The 23,072-nt window shown below is 49.7% G+C and overlaps 2 long non-coding RNA genes across 5 annotated transcripts in view; one reads left to right on the top strand and one right to left on the bottom strand.

Moving 5' to 3' along the window:
- LOC104006647 (uncharacterized) overlaps positions 1–3,596 on the top strand; it is a 37,687-nt gene extending 34,091 nt beyond the window's left edge. The window contains exon 4 of the long non-coding RNA XR_680463.4: positions 1,537–3,596. This is a non-coding gene — a long non-coding RNA (uncharacterized LOC104006647). The remainder of the gene's footprint in view (positions 1–1,536) is intronic.
- An 87-nt stretch (positions 3,597–3,683) lies between these two features.
- On the bottom strand, positions 3,684–22,452 carry LOC107974934 (uncharacterized). Of its 4 annotated transcripts, XR_008548142.2 has the most exons (4): positions 22,225–22,434; positions 10,113–10,161; positions 6,121–6,237; positions 3,684–5,716 (listed from the first exon to the last, which is right to left on the bottom strand). It is a non-coding gene; the product is annotated as an uncharacterized LOC107974934 (long non-coding RNA). The 4 variants fall into 4 exon arrangements; XR_001718045.4 differs by having other exon boundaries at positions 3,684–6,237; positions 22,225–22,445; XR_001718046.3 differs by lacking the exon at positions 10,113–10,161 and having other exon boundaries at positions 3,684–6,237; positions 22,225–22,452.
- Positions 22,453–23,072: the final 620 nt, after the last annotated feature.

The raw sequence follows: 23,072 nt of genomic DNA, 5'->3' as shown, positions 1-23,072 counted from the left end.
TCCATCCATCCTTTCATTCACCCAACCATCCATCCATCTGACCATCATCCATCCATCCATCCATCCATCTATCCATCTTCTATCCATCTATCTACTCACCCATCCACCCATCCATTCAATTATTCATCCATCCTTCTTCCATCCATTCACCCATCTTCCATCCATCTGTCCACCCATCCATTCCACCATTTATCCATCCAACCACCATCTATTCATCCAACCACTCGTCTATTCATCCCTCTGACCATCCAACCATCCATCGATTTGTTCAATTATTTTATCAAGCATCTACACTGCACCACACACCCTAATGGGTGTTGAGGAGAAAATGGAGAGTAAAATCAGATGGGACCTCTGACCTCAGTGCGGCTGACCATCAGTCCGGTAGAGGAGACACGTAAACTGACAATTACAAATAAACACAATGTGTCAACTCTGACAAGTGCTGTGAGGGAGAAATCAGCAGTACTGAGAAAGCCTTTATGGTCCTGGTGTGAGAGGCGGGATGAGCCCAACACAGCAACAGCAGCAAGACCATGGGGGAGTGTGGTGCAGATGGGCAGGTGTACAGAGCATGCAGGCCATGTCTGCCAGCCCTCTCTTTGTGCATTAGCAACAGTAAAACGGGGCTTGTGTTTGGGCAGATTATACCACTGGTCTTGCATCCCAAATGTCTCTTTGTTCACTCGTTTATACAAACATGCTCAATAATATTTATACATTTTTACTGTGACATCATTTTCTTATATAATAAAAGTGTCTATTTATGTACCGTATATGTATATATATAATACACAGATGCACACACACAAGCACACATGCACAGAGCTTCTTGACAGTCAGTCCCTCATAAGGTAGTCCACTGAAGTGCAGTCATCACCATCCTCAGACCTCATGATTATATAACTAGAGCACCTTATATTTTTATATTTTATTATGTATTTAATAATCACATAACTCTTTAGTGAATGCCAATTAATTAGGAGAATGACATGCCTTCTCTCTGCTCCTCATAACATCCCCCTTAGATAGGTTTTGTCTCCCCACTTACAAGATGTGGAGACTGGGCCGGGCACAGTGACTCACGCCTGTAATCCCAGCACTTTGGGAGGATGAGGCGGGTGGATCACATGAGATCAGGAGTTTGAGACCATCCTGGCCAACATGACAAAACCGTCTCTGCTAAAAATACCAAAATTAGCTGGGACTGGTGACACGTTCCTTTAATTCCAGCTACTCGGGAGGTTGAGGCAGGAGAATCGCTTGAACCCGGGAGGCAGAGGTTGTAGTGAGCCAAGATCGTGCCACTGCACTCCAGCCTTGGTGACAGAGCAAGACTCTGTCTCAAAAAACAAACAAACACACAAAAACAAACAAACAAAAAAAAACAGACTTGGAGACTGAGGCTCTGAGATGTGAAGTCACTTGCAGACAGGTCAGACAGCCAGGTCAGGTCAGACAGCCAGAAGCTGGGGAAGGCAGCGCTGGAGCTGGGTCTGTGTGACACCTCCTCCATCCATCCTGCCCCCTCTCTAGCATTTTAGGACCCAAAGGGACCTAAGAGAGTGCTCAGACAGCTGGCTGCGTTAGGAGCTACCTGTGGCTGCTGAAGAAGAGTTTGCCTCAATTTAAAGAAAGAGCCATTCAAGGAATGAGGACCATGACCTTGGCTGCACTGACCAGCTGGGCTCCGGAGACTCAGTGAGGCTGCCCAGCCACCAACAGGCCCTGCACAATAGATCCACGGACCCAGCAGTCAGAGGTGACCCTGGGGGTCACTGGCCCGTGGCTAAGGAGGAGGAGCACAGACCTGCGACCCCCTTTTCCCATGGACCACCCAGGGAGGCTGAGCGGGGACTCTGAGCTCAGATGGACAACCTCAGAGCCACTGGGAATTTGCCTGAGGCCACTGGGGCCAGGGTTAAATCCATATGAAGCAGCGCGGGCTGTGCACCTGCCATTTTCTAGGCTCTGTCACATGCATCTTTCTGCCAAATCTCATGGTGATCCTTCAAGAATAGTACTATTAATCTCCCCATTGACAGAGGGAGAAAGGGAGGCTCAGAGAGGTTAAGTGTCTCACCAAAGCTCACACAGCTTCCAAGCAATAGAACTTTACTCAGTACTCAGTACAGGTTAACATTGATTCATTCACTCGATAACCATTTGCAGCACAGCTACCATATGCCAGGCAGTGTTCTAGGCACTTAGAATACATAGATGAGCAAAACAGGCAAAACCTTTCCCTCAGGGCATTACCATTTGAGTGCCACCATGCCACGGCTGGTACAGTTGCTATTGAGACAAACAAAATAAGACCCAGTTTTTGCCTTTGGGGAGTAGGTAGTCTAGTGGAGGAGGCACATACACAGAAAATTCCAAAGTACTGTGGAAATTTTAGGGTACTTTGATAGGGATTAGCAGAGGGGGTGTGAGAATAAAGGCTGGATATCAGGGAAGGCTTCCTGGAAGAGGTGTTGCCTGAAATGAGCCTGGAAGGATCACTTAGGGACAGAAAAGTCATTCCATGTAAAATTCATGGTGAGTGACAGAGCCTAAACCCAGTCTCTCTTGCATGCTGAGCACTGAGACCCAGACACTGGTGCTCAGACCTGACGACTTATTCTCCCAGGTACCGCTTGAGCAAAGACACAGAAGCAGAAGGCAGGTTTTTGGTTCCATGAACTCTACATCTGGCTACATACAAATGGTGAAGAGGAACAGGGAGAAACATGGTTGAAAAGAACAGGCTTGGACTTCAGGAAGCAGTAAAATGAGCGAATGCCATTTATGGTTACAAAGATAACTCAGCTGGGGGGCCAAACAGAGACTGAAATGGAGTGGGTGAGGATGGAGGCCGGGAGGAGATGGCTGCAGAGGTCCCAGCAATGACAGTGGTTGTGGGAAGGGGCAACCCCAAATCTTGTGCTCCCAACTGCAAATCCAGTGCTTTTTTAAAAAAATATATTTAAATAATTTATTTATTTTTGAGATGGAGTCTCGCTCTGTCACCCAGGCTGGAGTGCAGTGACACAATGTTGGCTCATGCAACCTCTGCCTCCTGGGTTCAAGCGATTCTCCTGCCTCAGCCTCCCAAGTAGCTGGGATTACAGATGCACGCCTCCACGCCTGGCTGATTTTTTATATTTTTGGTAGAGATGGGGTTTCACCATGTTGCCCAGGCTGGTCTCGAACTGCTGACCTCAAGTGATCCACCCACCTCGGCCTCCCAAAGTACTAGGATGACAGGCGTGAGCCACTGTGCCCAGCCTTATTTTTTTTTTAATTTATATTTTCAGAGGCAAATGATCCTTGTTCATTAAAAAAAGGAAATAGAAAGTCAAAACAAAAATGCCTGTATCTGATGGGAAAGATGAGCCCAATATTCTTTTTTAAAAAACCTTTATTATGAAATATTTCAACTGAACATATGCAGTTTATATTGTTATAAAGCATAACAAGCAATCAAACAGCTGTGAACCCACCACTCCATGTCAGAACTAGAACTTCCCAAAGCAGTCGGAGCTGAGGTGAGATCCACTCTGATGCCCTTCCCCGACTCCACGCCACCCCCCAAGACCTGACCACCTGACCACTCTGGGATTTCATTTTTGTCTCGTTCTCTTGCTTTGCTTTATGTCTTTACCAAATGTGAATGTGTGCCTAAACAATACAGTGCTCGATTTGCTTGTGTTTAAGCTTTATTACAAATATAACTTTGATCCTTCTGCTACTTGCAATTCTAAATTTGATATTACGAGTCTCAGCCTCATCGGCGTTGATGCATGTGGCCGTCATTGATTCACTCTCACCAGTACGTGGTTTGTTCCATTGCATGCCTGCACCCCTGCTGGGGTATCCATTCTCCTGTTGGTGGGCCTTTGGGTGGTATTAGTTGCTGGTCATCTCCATGGTGCTGTTCTCTTGCAGGTCTCCAGGACACATGTGCATGAGTTCCTCTAGGAAACCACGGTGTACAACTGCTGGGTTGCAGGCCCAGAGTTCTTTCCACTTCTCTATCCTCCCAAGTAGGGTCCAGCTGGCCCCACTAAGGCAGCTGGCCTTAGTGCTGCCATGCTGAGAGCTCTGGGAGGGGCATCCCAGGGCAGACAGGCCCAGGCCAGCCACCCTGCCCCAGGCATTTCCCAGGACTCATCAGGCACCCAGCGGCCCCTCTCAGCAGTGAGCAATACCAGAAATCTGCCAGCTGGCTACTAACTGGGTCACAAGAGAGTATTGCTGTCTCACTCAGGGTGCGTTCCATTTCCTTCAGCACTTGGGCCAAGTAAGGCTGCGTTCACAGGCCACAAGACCCAAGGGAGATGGAAATCAGCTCACAGATGCTGAGCTGACTGCACACCAGGCAGTGTGCAAAGCACCTTACATATATAACTCACTTAATCCTCATCCCTGACTGCACGAGGTAGGCACTATTATTAACCCCACTTTACAGATAAGAAACTGAGGCGCAGGAAGTTGAAAATTTTGCCCAGACCAACATGTACAACTTCAAATCCAGACAGCCTGGCCGCTCTGCTCCTACTACTCTGCTACCCCATCTCTCAAGAGGGGAAAAGGACTAGCTCCTTGCCCAATCCTGAGGTTGTCAGCATTCTTTTACTGGCAAGGAAAACAAATGGAACTTCAATGAATGTATGTAGAAAGAGAGACTTATTAGCTGACAAAAATCAATAGAGAAAACACAGGTTAGAAGCAGATCTCAGGGCCCACTGGGTCCAGGGAGGCGAAAGCGCCCCTCCTTCTCCGTCTTCCTCCTCCACGTCTCTCTTTGTGCTGTCTTCATTCTTTCCTATTGCAAAAGGGCATCCTCCCCTGGGCAGGTAGGTGGCTGCCTGCAACTCTCACCTCACCTTCTCACAGATCTGCCTATTTCTATTTTAAAATACAAACAAACCAAAAGCCAGAGAAGGTTCCTGACAGGCCCAGGAAAGGATGTGATTAGCTTAGTCTGGGCCACCTGCCCATTTTTTATGGACTAAATGTTTGTGTGTCTCCAAATTGGTATGTGGAAGGCCTACCCCCAGTGTGACAGTATTAGGAAGTGGGGCCTCTGAAAGGTCGTTAGGTTTCAATGAGGTCATGAGGGTGGGGGGATCCACGATGGAATTAGTGCCGTTATAAGAAAAGGAAGAGACACCAGAGTTTTCTCTCCACCATGTGAGGTTACAGCAAGAAGGCAGCTGTCTGCGAGCCTGAAGAGAACCCTTACCAGGAGCCAAATCTGCCAGCACCCTGATCTTGGACTTCCAGAACTGTGAGAAATAAATTCCTGTTCCTGAAGCCACTCAGTCCGTGGGATTCTATTAGCAGTCGGGACTGACTTGGACACTGTTCCTGGAGCAGTGCTAGTGGCCTGGGGAAGCTGGGCCCTGGGACTGGTGCAGGGAGGGCCACAGTCCCAGCCTATAGCAGCTGAAGCTGCATTTGTCCCCAGGAAGAGGACATCATAGACACAACCCCAGAGGCAGTGGGAGGGGGCATGATTCATTGGGAGCAAGGCAACAGTCTAACAGGGCCCATCTGTGCCCAGGAGTGGAAGAAGCTCCTGGCCATGGAGAGAGCCCTCACCAGAAGCCAAACCTACCAGGACCTTGATCTTGGACTTCCAGCCTCCTCCCTGGAAACATGGGACAGCACACATGGGTGGTCTCCCTTCTTGAGCAAGGCCTGAGTCTTCACCCAGGATCCAACTAGACTGAAAAGAACTGTCTCTTTAACAGCACTCCATCAGCATTCAGAGAAAAGAGATTTCCACCTGGTGTTTTTAACCAGCACAACCTCCTTCTACACCCTAACCCATGGAGGGCCCTGGGACCAGTATAAGAAGTGTGGGGGTTAAGCTGGGACTGCTAGAAGGAGCAGCAGCGCCATGGGAGCCGGGCAGGAGGGTCCCCTCTTGACCTGCTGATTGCAAACACTGCAGCTGGGGAGACACTCACTCAGGCCACGCTGGGGAAGCCCAGGGGAGGCGCGTGTCCTCATTCTGCTAAGGCGATGGGGCTCAGGCACAGGACAGGCGATTTGACATCAGAAAATCCTGCAGGGGCTGGCCTGGTCTCTAGATGCACATCCTCCCCTTCAGACCCACCCCACACTCACCCAGCCCCGGGCTCCGGCCACTCCATGGACCCCGTGGCAAAGGCCCTGATGTGTCCTCAGTGAATCCAGGTCAGAGAGCGGTCGAGCAGCAACTTGGGGAGCCAAGTGGATGAAAATCTGGACAAGAGAACAAAGCCAACCTGTTGGCCAAGGAAACTCAATCCGATTATGCCCCAGAGCCCCCCGTGGCTGGGAGCAGCCGTGTGACAGAGAAGAAAGGGCGCTTTCATGGGCCCGGCCCTGCCTGCTGGCAAATGGGCCCCACGAGTGCCCTGCCCCTTCTCCAGCGGCCCCACGGGATTGTCTGGGTGTGGGGAAGGAACCCCTCCATTGAGTCTCAGAGGAGACAGGATGGGGGAGACGGGCATCAGGATAAGCCTTGGCCAATGAATACCTTCAAGGTTAAGGCTCTGGAGATTAAAAAAAAAAAAAAAAAAGCCTGTGCACGTTTGTCCTGGAAATTGGCTCATGGACAGATTAAATTTAGGAGTAACTGGGGCAGATACGCAGGGAAGCATGTTTCCTTAATGAGCCTGTCTTTATTTAACTGCTTAATCATTTACTGGGCCAAAAAATCTGGAGGTGACTCCGAAAGTCACGATGGTTAAGACAGTGACGTATTGAGCCCTCGTCGGGCCATTTCAGGGCCTGGCTCTGGTGACATCAGTTCCCTGCTCCTGTCCTTGTCACCCCTGATGGGGCAAGGAGGGGCTACACTCACCGCCAGGATAACCCCAGCGTGGGTTATCAGCCACTTGGTTCCAGAACAGTTTTGCTTTGCCATTTCATTGTCTTCAAAGGGAGGCTCCTGGGATGGGCAATGTTGATTTGGGTGAGGCTTCCTCTTCTTGCCCTGACACCTCCTTCCTCCAGCCTCCTTCATTGCCTCTACTTCACTTCTCATTCACTCATTCATTCATTCATTTGTTCAACTGTTTACACTAACATATGCCATGCACTGTGAGAAAGCCCAGGAGACACAGTGTGGCAAAGCCCGACGTAGCGGTTGCCCTCGTGAAGCTGCTTACGGTCCCGTGGGGAAGGCCGATTTTAATCAAGTAATTCCAAATTCGATCTTTACAACTGCAGTAAATGCACTGAAGAAAAAGTGAAGAAAACTGGGCCCAGGGTAGAAGGAGGGGGGTGATGCGTAGCCGGAGCACGGGGCAATCTTAAGGCAGAAAAACAATTCTGTATGGTACCGTAATGATGGGTGTGGAGACAACGCATTTGCCAAAACCCGTAGAACTGTCTAACACAGAGAAGGAACCCTAAAGTAAACTATGAACTGGAGCTAATAATAGTGTATCAGTATGGGTTCACCCATTGTAACAAATGCACCACACCAATGCAAGAGGTTAGCAATGGGGCAGACAACTGGGAGAGTGGGCGGAGGGGATATACTGAAAGTTTCTGTATTTTCTGCAAGCCTAAAACTGCTCTAAAAAAAATAAGGTCTACTTGTTTAAAAAGTGAAGAGAGCTATGAGATGATATTAAGGAACTTATCTACACGTGGGGGTCTGCAGAGGTGCTACTCGAAACCGGACTCGGATTGACCTTCATCTGGCCATGGCTGCAGGGTCTGCCTGCAGGTCTCCTTTCCTCTGCAGGGTGTGGGGACCCACTGTTTAGTGAGTGCCTGTCACCTGCAGCTCATCACCGGGCACTGCCCACCTGTTCCATTTGTGATGTGGGGGTGATCTTCTGGGGGTATACTAGAACTAAGATAAGGAAGGCGAGGGGAAGCAAAAGGGTATAGCTCGGAACAACAGAGCCAGCATCAAAACATAATTTTATATTTTTGGAAGACAAAAAAAACCCTTTCATTTCATAATACAAATTGTGGGAAAGTTGGACAAAGTGTTCTTGGCTGGTAAATGTGCATGAAATACTTATCAGTGGGGCGGTATAGAAAGGTGGAGTCTTCCACAAGGAAGGCAGAGATGTCTGTGTTTAGCAAAAGGGACATGGGCTGGAAAAGTTTGGAAACACTGCACCATCTCATGTGAACTCACTGCCACATGGTGAGCGAGATAACAGAGTCTTCGCTTTCCAGAAGGGTCAACCGAGGCTCAAAAAGTTTATGTCACATGCTCATGTCACACAACTAATCAATTGCAGGGGCAGAATTGGAACTCCAACTAGACACACAAATGTAATAGCCATCACTGCTGACAGGGTCGTGTAGAGGGCTCTAGTGGACATTAGGGGCATTCTTTGGGGGACTTAAATTCATGGACAGAGTGTCAACTGGGGATTGGGCTCTGGGCTCGTCACCCTCTGCCTTGATAGCATGTGTGGGACAATGTCAGGGAGTCCCCCGTGGCAGACAGTCCTTCAGGAGAGAGAGGAACCTGTGGTCTTGATGCAGTCTAGATGCTGGGGGCACCAGCCTAGGAAGTAGAGTAAAAGCCTCGTTCGTCTGGACATCACTAACGCTGTGGGACACTGTGACCCTGACCTGGGCTGAGCTGAAGTCCAGGCTGCTCCTAGGTGCTAAGAAAGGGCTATAGAGCAAGTGATGGAATAAGATGGGTGAGAGAACCCTTAACCAATTTCAGCTAACTCTGCAAGTGTTTTGGATATTTGCATCTAAAAGAAAACTAGGTGTGATCAGACACAGCGGCTCCCGCCTGTAATCCCAGCACTTTGGGAGGCTGAGGTTGGAGGATGGCTTGAGGCCAGGAGCTCAGTGAGCATGATCACACCACTGCACTCTAGTCTTAGTGACCGAGCAAGCCCCTGTCTCAAAAGTCAATCCATCAATCAGTGTAGGAGCAAATAAAATCATGTAGTGGATGATTTCAAATGCATGTTCCCCTCTTTCTCCAAAAAGCAGATCCAAGGGGACTTCCACTAGGCTATGTGTCATTAGCAGTGTTAGGACATGAAAACAATAAGCATGACACAACATAGTGGGACTTGGTGCAGTCCCATTGGGCTCTTTGCCATGGTGGACATGTCCCCATCTGCACTGTCCAATAGAGTAGCCACTCTCCAGATGTGGCTACCGAATACCTGTGATGTGGCTACTGTGCAGAAGGAACTGTGCTTAATTTAACTTAATTATCTGCTGAAAGTAAATAGCCACAGGTCTCAACTGGCTACTGCTTCAGACAACACAGACTTAGATGGTTCCCTGAGGTGGTGTGACTTCTCTCCCTGTTTAATTCAAATTCTTCCTCTGAAGGCTGCAGCCTAGCAGTAGCTCATCTCCATGGGATGGCCCACTGTCCCAGAGGCTTGCATGCCTCCTGAATTGGCACAAAAGCCCGGGAGGGAGGCCCATGAGAATGCCTGTGGCCCAGAGGAGAAAGGGACTTGCCCCAGGTCTCGCAGCTCTGAGGGGGCAGAATGGGACTCAGATGTGAGGCCCCCGAGGCCCGTGTTTTCACCTATGCCCTTGTGCTCCAAGCTACCTGGCAGAAGAGGCATTTATTTCTCCAGTCAGCAAGCAAGACTGGCTGGCTTAGGATGGCCCTTCTGGCTACTGAGAGCTATAAGAAATAAACATTTGCTACCAACAAACAAATATAAATACATACATATGTATATGCACACGTGTGTGTGTGTGTATCAAGCACCAGGCCCTGGGGCCACCACACTGCAGAGAATGGTCAGGCTCCCTCCTGCCCCGTCTGGAGCTTCCAGCCCAGTGAGCACACCACAGGCACCCAGCTGCCTGAGCTGTGAGGATGGGGCTTTGGAGACAAGGGGACAAGCCAGGAGTCCTTGAGTCCCTAGTATCTGATTCCCAAAAGGCACTCTGCACTTAAAAAAGAAAATGAGAAAAGAAGGAAGAAAATAAATGAGTTTCAACTGACAAATAGGCTTGGGAATCACTGAAAACAATATTTCTCCTCCAGGAGTCTGACAAATGCTCCTTAGCATCTTAAAGAAAGGGACAGGGAGGAGAGAGGCAGTCGGAGGAGTGGACAGAGGCCTGGATTTAGCCTGTGTCACTCCAAGTCCTTGCTCTGTCCCACTTACCAGCTGGGTGACTTTTGGGAGGAGCCTCTCCAAGAGTAAGTCTGTGCATCTGTGAAACAGGAATGAAGTGAGTACTACGTCTTTTATACCCCAGGGTGCGGGTCTGCGCCCGGTCTTGGGTGATGCTCAGTGAATTACCAAGTCTCTTTTTCTTTCACCTGGTTGGGAAGTGGAGGGCAAGGAGGGGAGGGGAATAAAGGGAGGTTGAACAATGATTATCTGTCTGGCCAGCCTGGGCAGGCCTTGACCATTAGGTAAGGAACGGGGACCTCTAATTAGCAGTCACCTGCCTCCTTGCAGAGCATGCAGTATCCTGGACAAGCGGAACTGAGCAAAGCCCATGCACTCGGCCCCAAACCTCCCAGCTCTTCACCTGCCCAGGGTTCTATCCCAGCTTGGTGTCCTTGCCTGCCAGCACAGGGTAGCTTCACAGCGAGACCTGGCCTGCCCTGCAAGTCCACACAACAGGAGCCCACCATGGCCCAAGCCATGCCGACCACACCAAGTCCTGCAGGAGAATGTGAGCGACCTCCTGGGGCCATGAGGCAAGCCGTTAGGAACGAGCATTGACACACCCTCCAGTTTTCTGGCAGAGGCAAAATTAAAATGTAACACCACCTCCCCGAGGCCACCTCTTTGGATGGTAAATCAGGAAACCTGGGCTGAGTTCTGGTTTTACAAACTTTCTGGCTGTGGACACAGTCACCTCCTTTCACATCCTATGTCCTAGGTAAAAGACACTAGGAAAGCAAATTCACCTATCCAAGCTTCCATTTCCTCATCAGAAAAATGAAAGTGAAAGGCCGGGCGCGGTGGCTCACGCCTGTAATCCCAACACTTTGGGAGGCCGAGGCGGGCGGATCACGAGGTCAGGAGATCGAGACCATCCTGGCTAACACGGTGAAACCCCATCTCTACTAAAAATACAAAAAAATTAGCCAGGCGTGGTGGCAGGTGCCTGTAGTCCCAGCTACTCGGGAGGCTGAAGCAGGAGAATGGCGTGAACCTGGGAGGCAGAGCTTGCAGTGAGCCAGGATCGCGCCACTGCACTCCAGCATGGGCGACAGAGCGAGACTCTGTCAAAAAAAAAAAAAAAAAAATGAAAGTGAGGATACCTACCTCTCCTATTTGGGCAGTACTGGGCTTACAGTAAGGATCCGCTAGGCTGGTGGTCTTCAGAGTGTGATCCCGGGACCAGCAGCACCAGCATCACTTGGGAACTTGTTAGAAATGCAAATTCCTGGGTCCCACCTCAGACCTGCTGAATCAGTAACTCTGGGGGTGGGACCCAGCAATTTATGCCTTAATGAGACCACCAGGGATTTCTGACACTTGCTCAAGCTTGCCAAGCACTGCATTAAGTGGTAGCTGTCTGGGGGTTGTTGATATCCTCAAAAACCCTGCAAGCTGAGTCTGACTATAGCAAGGCTTGTGGTCAGACAAACAAGGGAGAAGTCCTGTTATCTCCACTTTTCGCCAGTGGCCTCAGGCAAGCTGATTGGTCTCTCTGAGCCTCAGCTTTCTCATCCTCCAAATGGGAGTAATACTTGACTGACAGATTGCCCTAAAGCACCTCAGCTTACGTAAAGCCCTTATCTGGGCGCCTGGAACATTAGAACTGCTTGCTAACTAGAAGTTACTATTATTGCTGTTGTGGTTATTGTTTTCTTCTTAAACCATCAGGTGCCAGAGGTTTTTGTTTCTTTTTTTTTTTTTTTTTTTTTTTTTGAGACAAGGTCTTGCTCTGTCACCCAGGCTGGAGTGCAGTGGAGCAATCTCGGCTCACTGCAAGCTCTGCCTTCCAGGTTCACGCCATTCTCCTGCCTCAGCCTCCCGAGTAGCTGGGACTACAGGCACCCGCCACTACGCCCGGCTAATTTTTTTGTATTTTTAGTAGAGACGGGGTTTCACTGTGTTAGCCAGGATGGTCTCGACTCCTGACTTCGTGATCCGCCTGCCCCGGCCTCCCAAAGTACTGGGATTACAGGCATGAGCGACAGCGCCCAGCGCCAGAGATTTTTGTTTCTAAAAATGGTCAAGTTTCTCTGGCATAAATCTCCGCTCATACTGCCATCATACCCCAAAGAAAGTCCCTAAAAGGACTGGCAAGTAAATTGCCAAAGGGCCCTCTGCTACCCATCAGATGGTGGGCTTTCCAAGTTTGAATAAGGCAGAGGATTTCAATTACCCAGGATTACAAAGGAGGCCCTCGGATGCACCATATGGCCCAGGCCTGGCCGCCCATCGTCCTGCATGATCGGAGACTCTCGTGTGAGATATTAACATAATATCCCTTCCAAAAGCGATTACAGAGTTGCAGGCAGCAGAATGTCATTTGGTGGCCGTGGCCCGCTCTCATCAGCAGCGATGACTAAACAAGCTAATCAAATCAGCACAAATTTGCACACAAGCCCAGCCGCTGGGCCTGGATATCATTTCGGTGAAGGCATAATCCTGCCTAGGATGACTTGACTAATGGGCTCCCGGTGGGCAGCCAGGCCAGCCTGCAGGGCGAGGGTGGCAGCACCCACAGGCAGCCACAGCCAGGGGCCCGGAAGGTACAGAGGCTGTGGGAGCAAACAGCAAACAGAGGGGGAGGAGAGGCAGGGAAGACACCTGTGCATTCATCACTCCAGTCTCAGTATGGGTGTATGTGCACGCGCGCACGCGTGTGTGTGTGTGTGTGTGTGTGTGTGTGTGAGGCCGCCCCATGCACCTCCCCTAGCTTCCTGAGAACACTGGCTACAGAGCTGCTTTGTTTCAAGCCTCAGTTCTGTATTTTACTGAGTGTCCTTGAGCAAGATACTAAACATCTCTGAGCTCAGTGTCCTCATTCATAAAAATGGGGATAGTGTTTGATCTTAATTACTGAGGCTGCTATGAGGATTCAATAAAATAATATAAATAAAGTCCATCACGCAGTGTCTAATGCAAGGAGTATTCAGTGAATGGCAATTGTTACAACTATTATTACTGTTCAACAGTCTTCACCATGGACCTTCCACGGGTCAGGCCCAGGTCCTGGGAATGTCAAATTAAGGAAGGCCCTGTACTTGCCTCAAGGTGTGCATAATAAAATGGGGTGATGGACCCATAACCAGATAGTCACGCTATCCTGTGGGAAGTGCTGTGGGAGTCGCAGGGGGCTGAGAGCAAAGCGGGGGTGCCTTCACCCTGGGGCCCCAGGAAATGGTGCTAGAGAAAGTGAGGCTACAGGTGAGTTCTGGACACTGAGTGGAATTTCCATAGCAGCCTGGCCAGGAAGTGGGAGCCCCGTGAGAGGGCAGACAGGTGCCTGCTGTGAGGGATGGAAACTGGGGGCATTTACCTTCCTGCTTACACGCCAGCAGGCCATCTGCCGAAAGACTGAGGGCTTCTCAAGTATGAGGCAAGATCAGAACTTGCAGCAATGTCTGAAGAGGTTGGGATAAAGAGGACACATTTCCAGGTGTGTAAATGACAGAGGGTGCAGAGGGAGGCATTGCAGGTCCTCAGGAATAAAAAGGTAGTAGGGGAGGTGTCCACTGGCAGCCGGGAGGACTGGCTTCCTGCACGTTTTGGGGCAAGCCCCGCCCTGTCTCTACACTCCATTTGCAGAGTGGAGGGCCAGCAGGCTCAATGCCTCCCACCTGCACTGACTTTCCTTCTATTCCACAACATTGCCACAGCCTAGGAAGCCTGCAGCATTCATGACTTAATACTTGTCTCCCAAACAGCAACCTCTTAAAACCTAAATCACTAACTTAAAGGAGGTCTTTATAATGTTACTGTCATTAATGAGCTGGGACCATTTGCCACTGATAGAAGGTAACAGTAGAAATAAAATGAAAACTGAACGAGGAAGGTTACATGCTTTAGTTAGAGGCTGGTCCTTCCTAAACACTTGGAGGGGTGGGTGAAAGGAGACTGGCAAGTGTTAGGGGACGTGTTAAAGAAACGCCAGCACCAAGGTGAGACCCTTCTCCCTGCGTGATCACAGGCTTGAAGGAGAACTGAAGAGGGACTGCAATCCTCACTGCTTAACATGTTATTTAGAACCAGGCTTATGCACCATCTCCCTGTCCTCGCAGACCCCAAGTAATCACCCCCATCTATTGCCCCCCCCTACACACACACTTTGGGAAATGCTGGTCCCAATAATCTGGATAAGCTATAAGCCCTTCGACGCTGTGAATTCAACACTTCGGAATAGGTAGGAGTGACTGGATGTGAACCACCAGGTCACTGCACCTGTCCTCCTCTCTGAGCCCCTCCCTAGTCCTACCCAATGAATGCAGACCTGGTGCCACTCCTGGGAGGTGCTGAGCCCAGCCATGGGGCCCTGGCATGGTTCCATAGATGGCAGTGCTCAGTGTGGTCTCCTCAGATTCTTGGCTGGAGGCATCTCAGGAAGGCCATCCCGCGACCCTCTCATGGTCCTACATCAGGGATATCTGTTTCCATGGCCTCCCTTCACCCACCAGCCCAGCTCAACCCCTACCTGCAACTCTAGCCCTGTGACTTCCTTCACCCCTCGCTCCCAAAATGAAGGCGAAGCTCACCAAAGGCCAAGGCTGCCCTGACTACCCAGCTCCAACTGGTTGCCTCATCCGACTCCCCAGCTGCCTCCCTTTTCTCCAAAGACCTGGCTTCAAATTCTACCTCTGCTACTTGCCTGCTGGGATCTTGGACCACTTGCTTCACCTCTCTGAAACTCAGTCTCCTCATCTGCATCTTTGTCTCATCAGCTACAATGTAACTGATCTCATGAGTTTTTATTTTTTGAGAATCAAGTGAAATGATATAGGCAAACTCACTGAAATGCTGCTCAAGGGACTGAACAAATGAATGAGTGAATAATTGAATGAATGAATGAATGAACCTAGGAGGCTTCTAATAGATGAAGAACTGGATGCAAAGTCTAGAGACCAGGATTCAAGCCCCAGTCCAGAACTTTTCCTTCCTGAGCTTTAGTTTCCCTAACTGCCAGCAAAAAGATTAAATTTAGATGACCACAGAGATTGTTTCCAACTTTAAATGCTAAACTATGATTCAGGGTGTGAGACCAGCAAGCATACTTTTGCAAGCCCTTGCACAAAACCCAAAGCACAGGCTACACCTATAATTTCTCCAAAGCTGGGAGGCATAGGCAGGAAGGAGGTTGGCTGAAGAGTCAAGGCCAGATGAAAAAGCAGTCTCTCTTTTGCAGCAGAGTTGGCAAATGTTTAATAGCGCAGGTAAAAATCACAGCCCTGCCATTTCCTAGCTGTGCAATTATCTGAAGAAAGTAATGTGAGTTGCGGGCCTCAGTTTTCCTCATCAGGATAATGGGCATAATTTTACCATCCTCCCTGGCATGTTATGAGGATGGAAAGAGAGTGTTGACTCTTACCACTTGCTCATTCTTGCTTCCTACATGTAGCAAACTCTCAACAAATGGTAATATGCTTACTTTTAACATTTTAAATGACTGTTATCCTGTTATAAGCAACAACCTTCACATTGAATACAACAGTCTAAAACTAAAGGCAGGAAGGGCCCTTTAGTGATGGCAAAGGAGTTTGGAGTTGCTCTGTTCTTCCACATCCTCCCCCCACACACACCTGGTCACCTGACGCAGCCAAACCTGCATAGGCCCAGAGGGATGGCAGAGGCGACCCTGCTGAGAGAGGAGCCCGGTCTTAGGGATGGACAGTGGCCCTGTCCAGCTCCTGCCCCTTCTCAGTCCAGCTGAGCACACTCTGCCCTGGGCCCCTGGAGGCTGGTGTGGAGACCCCCAGCCCTCACCCTTCACACACTCACATCCCTGACACCTCTCAGGCCCACGTCACAACCTCAATAGACAGAAATTGAACATGCGCAGGCAGATGTGTGTGTTGGTGAGCACACAGCGGGCTGAGAGGTTACCAATATCAGAGGGAAGATGAGACCCCGAGTCTGAATCCTGCTGCCACCAACTCTGCAACCAGTGCAAATGACTCCACCCCTCCGGGCCTCAGTTTCCTCCTCTGTAAATGAGGAATTGTTGTAAGAATGAAGTTAAAAACCATGCAGGGAGCCCAATTAGCACAGAGTCCGGGTCACAGTTCACACTCCATCGATCCCGTCTTTTTAAAAACATTTTTAAGGGATCGCAGGTATATTTCCCTTCCCTACCTCACAGGTGGAAACCTGGGATTAGTAAAGTAGAAATCAGGAAGGAAACGTCGGCTCTTAACAGCTCCCTGGCTTTCTGAGCGAGGAAGCAGTACAACAACTTGTGAAATAGGGTTAAAGAAGGGCCCTTTCAGCCTGACTGCAAATTTGAGTCGCCTGGGAAGGTTTGGAAAACCCAGTGCGGGGGCCACATCCCTGGCCAGCTACTTCAGACCCCCTGGGGTGGCAGGGGTGGAGGATTATGTTAGCCTCCCCAGGGACTTTCAGTGTGGAGCCAGGCTTGAGAACCAAAGGTTTAGATCCAAAGGATGAGCTTGGGTTCAGACCAGACCAGCCCAGGTTGAATCCTGGCTCTATTCCTTATCAGTGTGGTCCTGTACGAGCCACTCAATGCACTCGAGTCTTGGTGCTTTAATTTGTGCAAAAAAATGGGAATGATATAGAGATTCAGTGAGACATCCGGTGAAAGCATGAGGCCAGGCATATATTAAGCACTCAATAAATGAGAGCCTCCTACCCTAGGGGGCCTTCCAACCAATTTATATGTACAACAGATAGGACATTTAGTGAAGGCAAATGCAGCCGCAAACCATTACAAGACCATTACATTTACCTATGTATTTATTTATTGTTATTTGCTTGTTGATGTTTGTTAAACCCTACTTTGTTGTATTAATAGAAAAAAATGTAAGACTGCCAGGTATGTCTGCATTACAAATATCTATCCTGAAGTTATTCAAAATAGCACCTTTCGCTAGCAGATGTGACTGCCTCTGGTTTGGTTCCCCATTATTGAAAGGGACATCTAGCCGGGCACAGTGGCTCATGCCTGAATCCCAGGACTTTGGGAGTCCAAGGCGGGCAGATCACCAGAGGTTGGGAGTTCGAGACCAGCCTGACCAATATGGAGAAACCACATCTCTACTAAATATACTAAATTAGTGGGATGTGGTGGCGCATGCCTGTAATCCCAGCTACTTGGGAGGCTGAGGCAAGAGAATTGCTTGAACCCAGGAGGCAGAGGTTGCGGTAAGCCAAGATTGTGCCATTGCACTCCAGACTGGTCAACAAGAGCAAAACTCCATCTCAAAAAAAAAAAAGAAAGAAAGAAAGAAAGGGACATCTCTTTGAGCTATGTAGTGGAGCTGGGTGCTAATGAAGTCAGGCGGGCCTGATCCCCTGTGACAGCTGCTCCTTCCCATGTTCTCAGATGGGCCCTCATGCCCACCAGCCATTTGCTTGGTATTGGGAGGAGCTGCTTTCGGACCCTGCAAACCTGTCCTGGTTACAGAGACAATCACAGCTCACAGGCCACCAGTGCCTGGTGCAGGGTGGCTGGCAGAATGTTCCAGAAAGGACAGTGCATGGAGGAGGACTCAGGAGAGCCAGGTTCCAGGCTTGACACTGGTGAAGCTCACTGGCTATGTGGCTCAAGCAGCTCCTTCTGCCTCTCTGAACCTCAGTGTCCCCTCCTCTCTAAAATGGGGATGGCCAAGACTGCCTGCCTACTCCACCCAGTCCTCATGTGGTTTCAGGGTAAAAAGCACTGGATTTGTTTGCTGTGGCTGCTGTGACAAACTACCACAAACTGGGTAGCTTCAAACAACCATTTATTATCGAAGCATTCCAGAGACCAGAAGTCCAAAGTCAAAGTGTGGGCGGGGCTGCACTCCCTTTGCAGGCTCCGGGGGAAAATCCTTCCTTCCTCCTCCAGCTTCTGGTGCTTGTTAGCATCCCTTGGCTTGTGGCTGCATCTCTCCAATCCCTGTCTCCAGTCATTATCTCTGCTTCTCCTGTCAGGCTTCTCCTCTCTGCGTGTATTGTAAGGACACTTGTCATTGGATTTAGGGACCACACAGATAATCCAAGATGACTGCATCTCAAGATCCTTAACTTAATTACGTCTGCAAAGACCCCTTTTCCAAATGAGGTCACATCCATGAGTTCCTGAGATCTGGATGTGGGCATATCTTTTTTTCCAGTGGCAGGGAGCAGCGTCAACACTCAGCCCGCTGCAAGCAGCTCGTAAGTCATTTTAGTGAACATGAACTGCATCCTGTTGCTAGGGGCAGTAGATTTAAGAGTGCATGCCAGCCTGATGGGTTGGTGACGGTGTCCTGGAGAGTAAGAGCACATGATAAAGGAGCAGCTGGTATCTGCCAGGCAGTGCACTGAGTACTTTGACAATTTATCTCATTTTATCTTCACAGCAAGATACATTTATCTTCCCCTTCCTCAGATGGGGAAACTACCTGAGGCTCAGAAGCACGAAGTGACTTGGCCGAGGTCACTCTCACAGTAAGAAGTGGAGCTGGCATTTGAACCCAGGCAGGCTGTGATTTCACAGGCCATGCTCATAAACACTGCTATCCACTGCCTCCCACAGATACAAGCGGGCCTGAGGTTGGCAGGGAAAGAGGCCACAACTAAGGACCACATGTGGCAGGAGGCCTCGTAGGTCATATCCGTGCGTAGTTACAACAATAATGGTAACTAATGTTAATAATCACAATAATAATCACAGCTAATGATAATGACACTAACATTACATGTGGTGTTGTGATCATGGGATCTTCCTACAGCCAGACACCGTGCTGTGTGCTTTCAATGTATTATCTCATTTAATCTCACTAGCACTGCGAGGAGGAACGTACTGTTATCCCCATTTACAGGCTGGCCCAAAAATCCATGGACTGTAATATGACAACTCACAAAAACAAAGAACTCACAGGGAGAAGAGAACAGGGTGGAGAAGCCACAAAGCTGGGGCAAATTACTAAAAAGAAATGTGTTTCAGAATGTCCTGGTTTTCAGCTTGGCCCTTGCCCCCTCACTGAGTAATACTGCAGTACCTTGCTGTCTGCATCTCATTTCCAGAGAGGGCTCAAGGAAGCCCCAAGTCCAGTCTGCCCAGAACCGAGCATGTCATCTCCCTCCCCAAGACGCCCCAACCGCCGCAATCCTTGTCCATCAGGCATCCAGGCCAGAAACTCTGGCTGCGCCCCCCTCCCCAATGGTCCCCAGCAAGTAGGTAACATCCTGCTGATTTTAACTCCTGTGCAGCCCTCAAATGCACAACTGCCTCCCATTCCTGCACAGTGCCCCAGTTCAGGCCTTCACCACCTTGTTCCTGGGCCACTGCCCAAGTCTCCCCCGACTGCTGTCTGGACTTCTAATACTTTTCCAACTCCCCACTCATTAAATCCATCCCCCTCTCATTAGCTGGTGTGAATTGAGGAAAACTGAGTTCCAGCCATGTCATCCTCATACTCATGACCCTTCCAGGCCCTCAGAACCTAGTTCAAACTCCTTAACTGCATGTACAGTACATGCCATTATCACCTGCCACTTCCTCCCTTTTCATCCTTACCTTCCACCCCTCCTTCAATCATGACTCAGCTCCCCAGCACTGACCTGGTTGTAGCTCCCCATCTACAATGTACTGTTTGCACCTCAGGGCCTTTGCACAGGCAGGTCTCCCTGAGGAAATGCCATTCCCACCTTCCTGGTCTCTCTGTCCCATTTTCCAGCTTGCATACTCTTTGAGGGCAGGGACTGTGTCTGTCTTGTTCACAGTTTTATCCATAGTCTCAGGATAAAGCCTGGGTCATAGGAGGGGATTTTTTTTGTTTCTCTTTTCCTTTTTTTTTTTTTTTTTGGTTTTTTGTTTTTTTGAGACACAGGCTTAGGCTGTCACCCAGGCTGGAGTAAAGTGGGGTGATCTCGGCTCACCGCAACCTCCGCCTCCCGGGTTCAAGCGATTCTCCTGCCTCAGCTTCCCGAGTAGTTGGGACTACAGGTGTGCACCACCATGCCCAGCTCATTTTTGTATTTTTAGTAGAGACAAGTTTCACCATGTTGGCCAGGCTGGCCTGGAACTCCTGACCTCAAGTGATCCACCTGCCTCGGCCTCCCAAAGTGCCGGGATTACAGGCAGGAGCCACAGCGCCTGGCCTTTGGGTTTTTTTTTTTTTTAATGTTTTAATTAATTGCCAATATTTCAATGTTGGGTGATTTCATAAAAATTCAAATTCAGGCTTCTCTTGAAGATATTGGGATCTGGCAACCCTGAGCCTGGTCCCTGAATGACAAGAATGGGCTGGGTTGGAGTAGCTGCTGCCCCTTCCACCAGGTCACTGGCTGTCCAGTCCTCACTGGCCCACCCAGCCCACTTCGTTCATCTTTGTCACCTGCCTGGCCCTTCTGGTGTTTGAATTTTCAGGTGTCGGACACATCGAATTTAGCTATGAAATCCTTCACTTACGCACATACTTATTTGGTCTCCGATATGTGGCATGCCACATATCGGAGGCCAAATAAGCTGACACTTACATCAGATTAAACCTGCTTTTCTTAGCAAAGAGAGAAACAAGATCAGTCACAAAGAGTCATTTATGCCCACGAGATTTTAAAAAGCACAAGCTGTCCAAAGTCAGCGCAGGCATCCTCATAATGAGGACAGAGGGACGGGTCCTCCTAAGCAGCGCTTCTCCAACTTTAACGTGTGCAGGAGTCACCTGCGGCGTCTGCTAAACTGCAGGTTCCCATGCAGTGGGTCTGGGACAGGGTGTGAGACCACGTTTCTCACCATCTCCCAGGTGAGGACAATACTGCTGGTCCCTGGACCCACTTTCAGTAGCAAGGCTCTGTGACATCCCTGCAACAAACTAGAGGGTCCTAACCCCCGGATACCTCGGCCATCTCCTGGAGGCAGTGCCACCACCCCTCCTGCCTGGACAGAATGTGTTCTAGGTCATTCAGGTATTCTTGGAATCCACCTCTGGTGTCACCACTGGTGCTGAAGGTAGGAAGCCCTGTGCTTGGAATTCCCAGCTGCTTCACTGTGGTCCAGGACAGGGAAACATGGGAAGCAAGGGACACACAGCAAGAGGAGTGGGGTGACGGTGGGGGTGAGGGTGGGGGTGATGAGTAGGGTGGGATGAGGTTGGGTGAGGCGAGAGTGGTGTGAGGATGGGTGGGGTGGCAGGGCCCAGCAACTTATGCCTCTACAGGTGCCCTTCCCATTCCCCACTCCCTACCACCCTTGAGTCCCAAAGTGGGTTGTCTCACGGGGTCTGAGATGCTCCCAGAGGGACCAGAAGACCTGGGATCGAATCAACCTTAGTCACAAACCCCAAATTGCAAGTGTGTTGTTTTGAGCAGCCTTCACAGGCAAGCTCATGTTCCCGGCCTGCATATTATTTTTCCAGGCGGCAGGAGCGAAACCCTTTGCCCTCCCACATCACGGATCTCAGAGGAAGCAGAAAGAAATTGACACAGGCAGAATGGGTCTCAGGGGCTTCTCACCCTGAGCCTGTAAACAGGAAGTGCAGCTATACTCTCAGGAACACCCTGGTGCTTGCCGGTTTGTTTTGCAGCCTTTGGGCCCATTCAGATAAACAGGGGAGAGGACTGCCAGAAACTCACTGAGCCCTTCATGGCACTCCCTATCTCGGCAAGGTTTGGTGATACCAAGGCTGCTGGCCAAAGATTTGCATGGGGGGAGGGACGGGGCCCGTGCTATTGGCTGCAGGGAGGGTCCCACCTTCCCCAAAGTCCCCTTCTGCCATGCCCTGAAAGAAATATTTCTCGGGGCCATCAAGGGTGGAGAAGCCAACCTGTCCCTGGTGGCTGCAGCTGGCGTAAAGCCGGCTGCAGCAGCGGGCAGGAGGAAACAGGAGATGGGGTGCCAGGCCCATATCAGGCTGCCTGCTCTTGGCTTTCATTATTGTCCTATGTTTTCAAAGTACCGGCTCCGGAGGGGGCAGGAGAGGGTAGAGTTTTGAGACTTGTTCGGCCTAGGTATACATAAACAGCAGCAGACAAAATGTCCTTTATCAGCTATTTCCCAGGAAACAGGGAGAAAATTCTTCTCAGCTCCAGATGATTAAAGAAGAGACTCACCCTTCTGGGAGACAGCCCTCTCTTTTTCCCTCTCCCCTTTGCGGAACACTAAGGCACTGTTCCGGATACCCACCAGGAGGGTCCCTGTTGGAGAGGAGGGAGCCGCAGGGCTGGAGGAGGAGTTCAGCTGCTGAGGTGACCAGTTCCCTGCCAGCCAGGGCACAGAAATTCTTTCCCAGGAAAGGGGATGTTACGTAGCCTGCTGGGTAAACTGGAAATTATTAACCAGGGGATGAGTAGAATCCAAAGGTTTTGAAAACTGGTTATTGGCTCTACTGGAAGTTGCAAGCATGCTAGGGAAAAAAATATCACAAACCTATTTGGAATTATTTTTCCCCCTGAACCAGGAAGAGGCGTGTGTAATAATTCTGTCAAGTGAAGCTCTCCAGTGTTCTTTCCTGCTGGTATGTCAACGGTGGTTTTGTTATTTCTTCACACAGATGGCCAAGGAAACAATGTATTTTTCTTTTCTTTCTTCCTGGTTTTTCCCCCCGCAAAAGAGTTCGAGTCTTTCTAAGCTGGCCATTTCTTATTTTTTTCCTATTTCTGATTTAGATAAAATGGTGACTTCAAAGGGCCTTTGAGACCACTTACATCACAGTAGAGTTTGAGGTTCCCTCTCATCATAAAAATAAAATAGGTGCCACCTCCTGCCATGGTCAGTGAGTGTCTGGATCTGCGTGGGCTTCTCCAAGCCATGATGTGTGTGCAGACCACTTAGGGATCATTAGAAGAGCCTGACTCAGCAGTTCAGGGCCCTCGGTGTCGGCATTTCTGACCACTCCCATGGGGTGCCCATGCTGCTGGTTTCTGGACCACTCATTGAGAAGGAGGGCTTCTTCCCCCAATCTCATCTAATCAACCCTCATCTCTGGTTGGCAGGATTGAATTTATTTAAAGAAGCTGAGGGATTTCCCCTTT

This window comes from Pan troglodytes, chromosome 4, assembly GCF_028858775.2.
Source record: "Pan troglodytes isolate AG18354 chromosome 4, NHGRI_mPanTro3-v2.0_pri, whole genome shotgun sequence".
Taxonomy (NCBI): domain Eukaryota; kingdom Metazoa; phylum Chordata; class Mammalia; order Primates; family Hominidae; genus Pan; species Pan troglodytes.
Note: the sequence above shows the minus strand (reverse complement) of the source record. Positions and strands in the feature narration are given on the sequence as shown.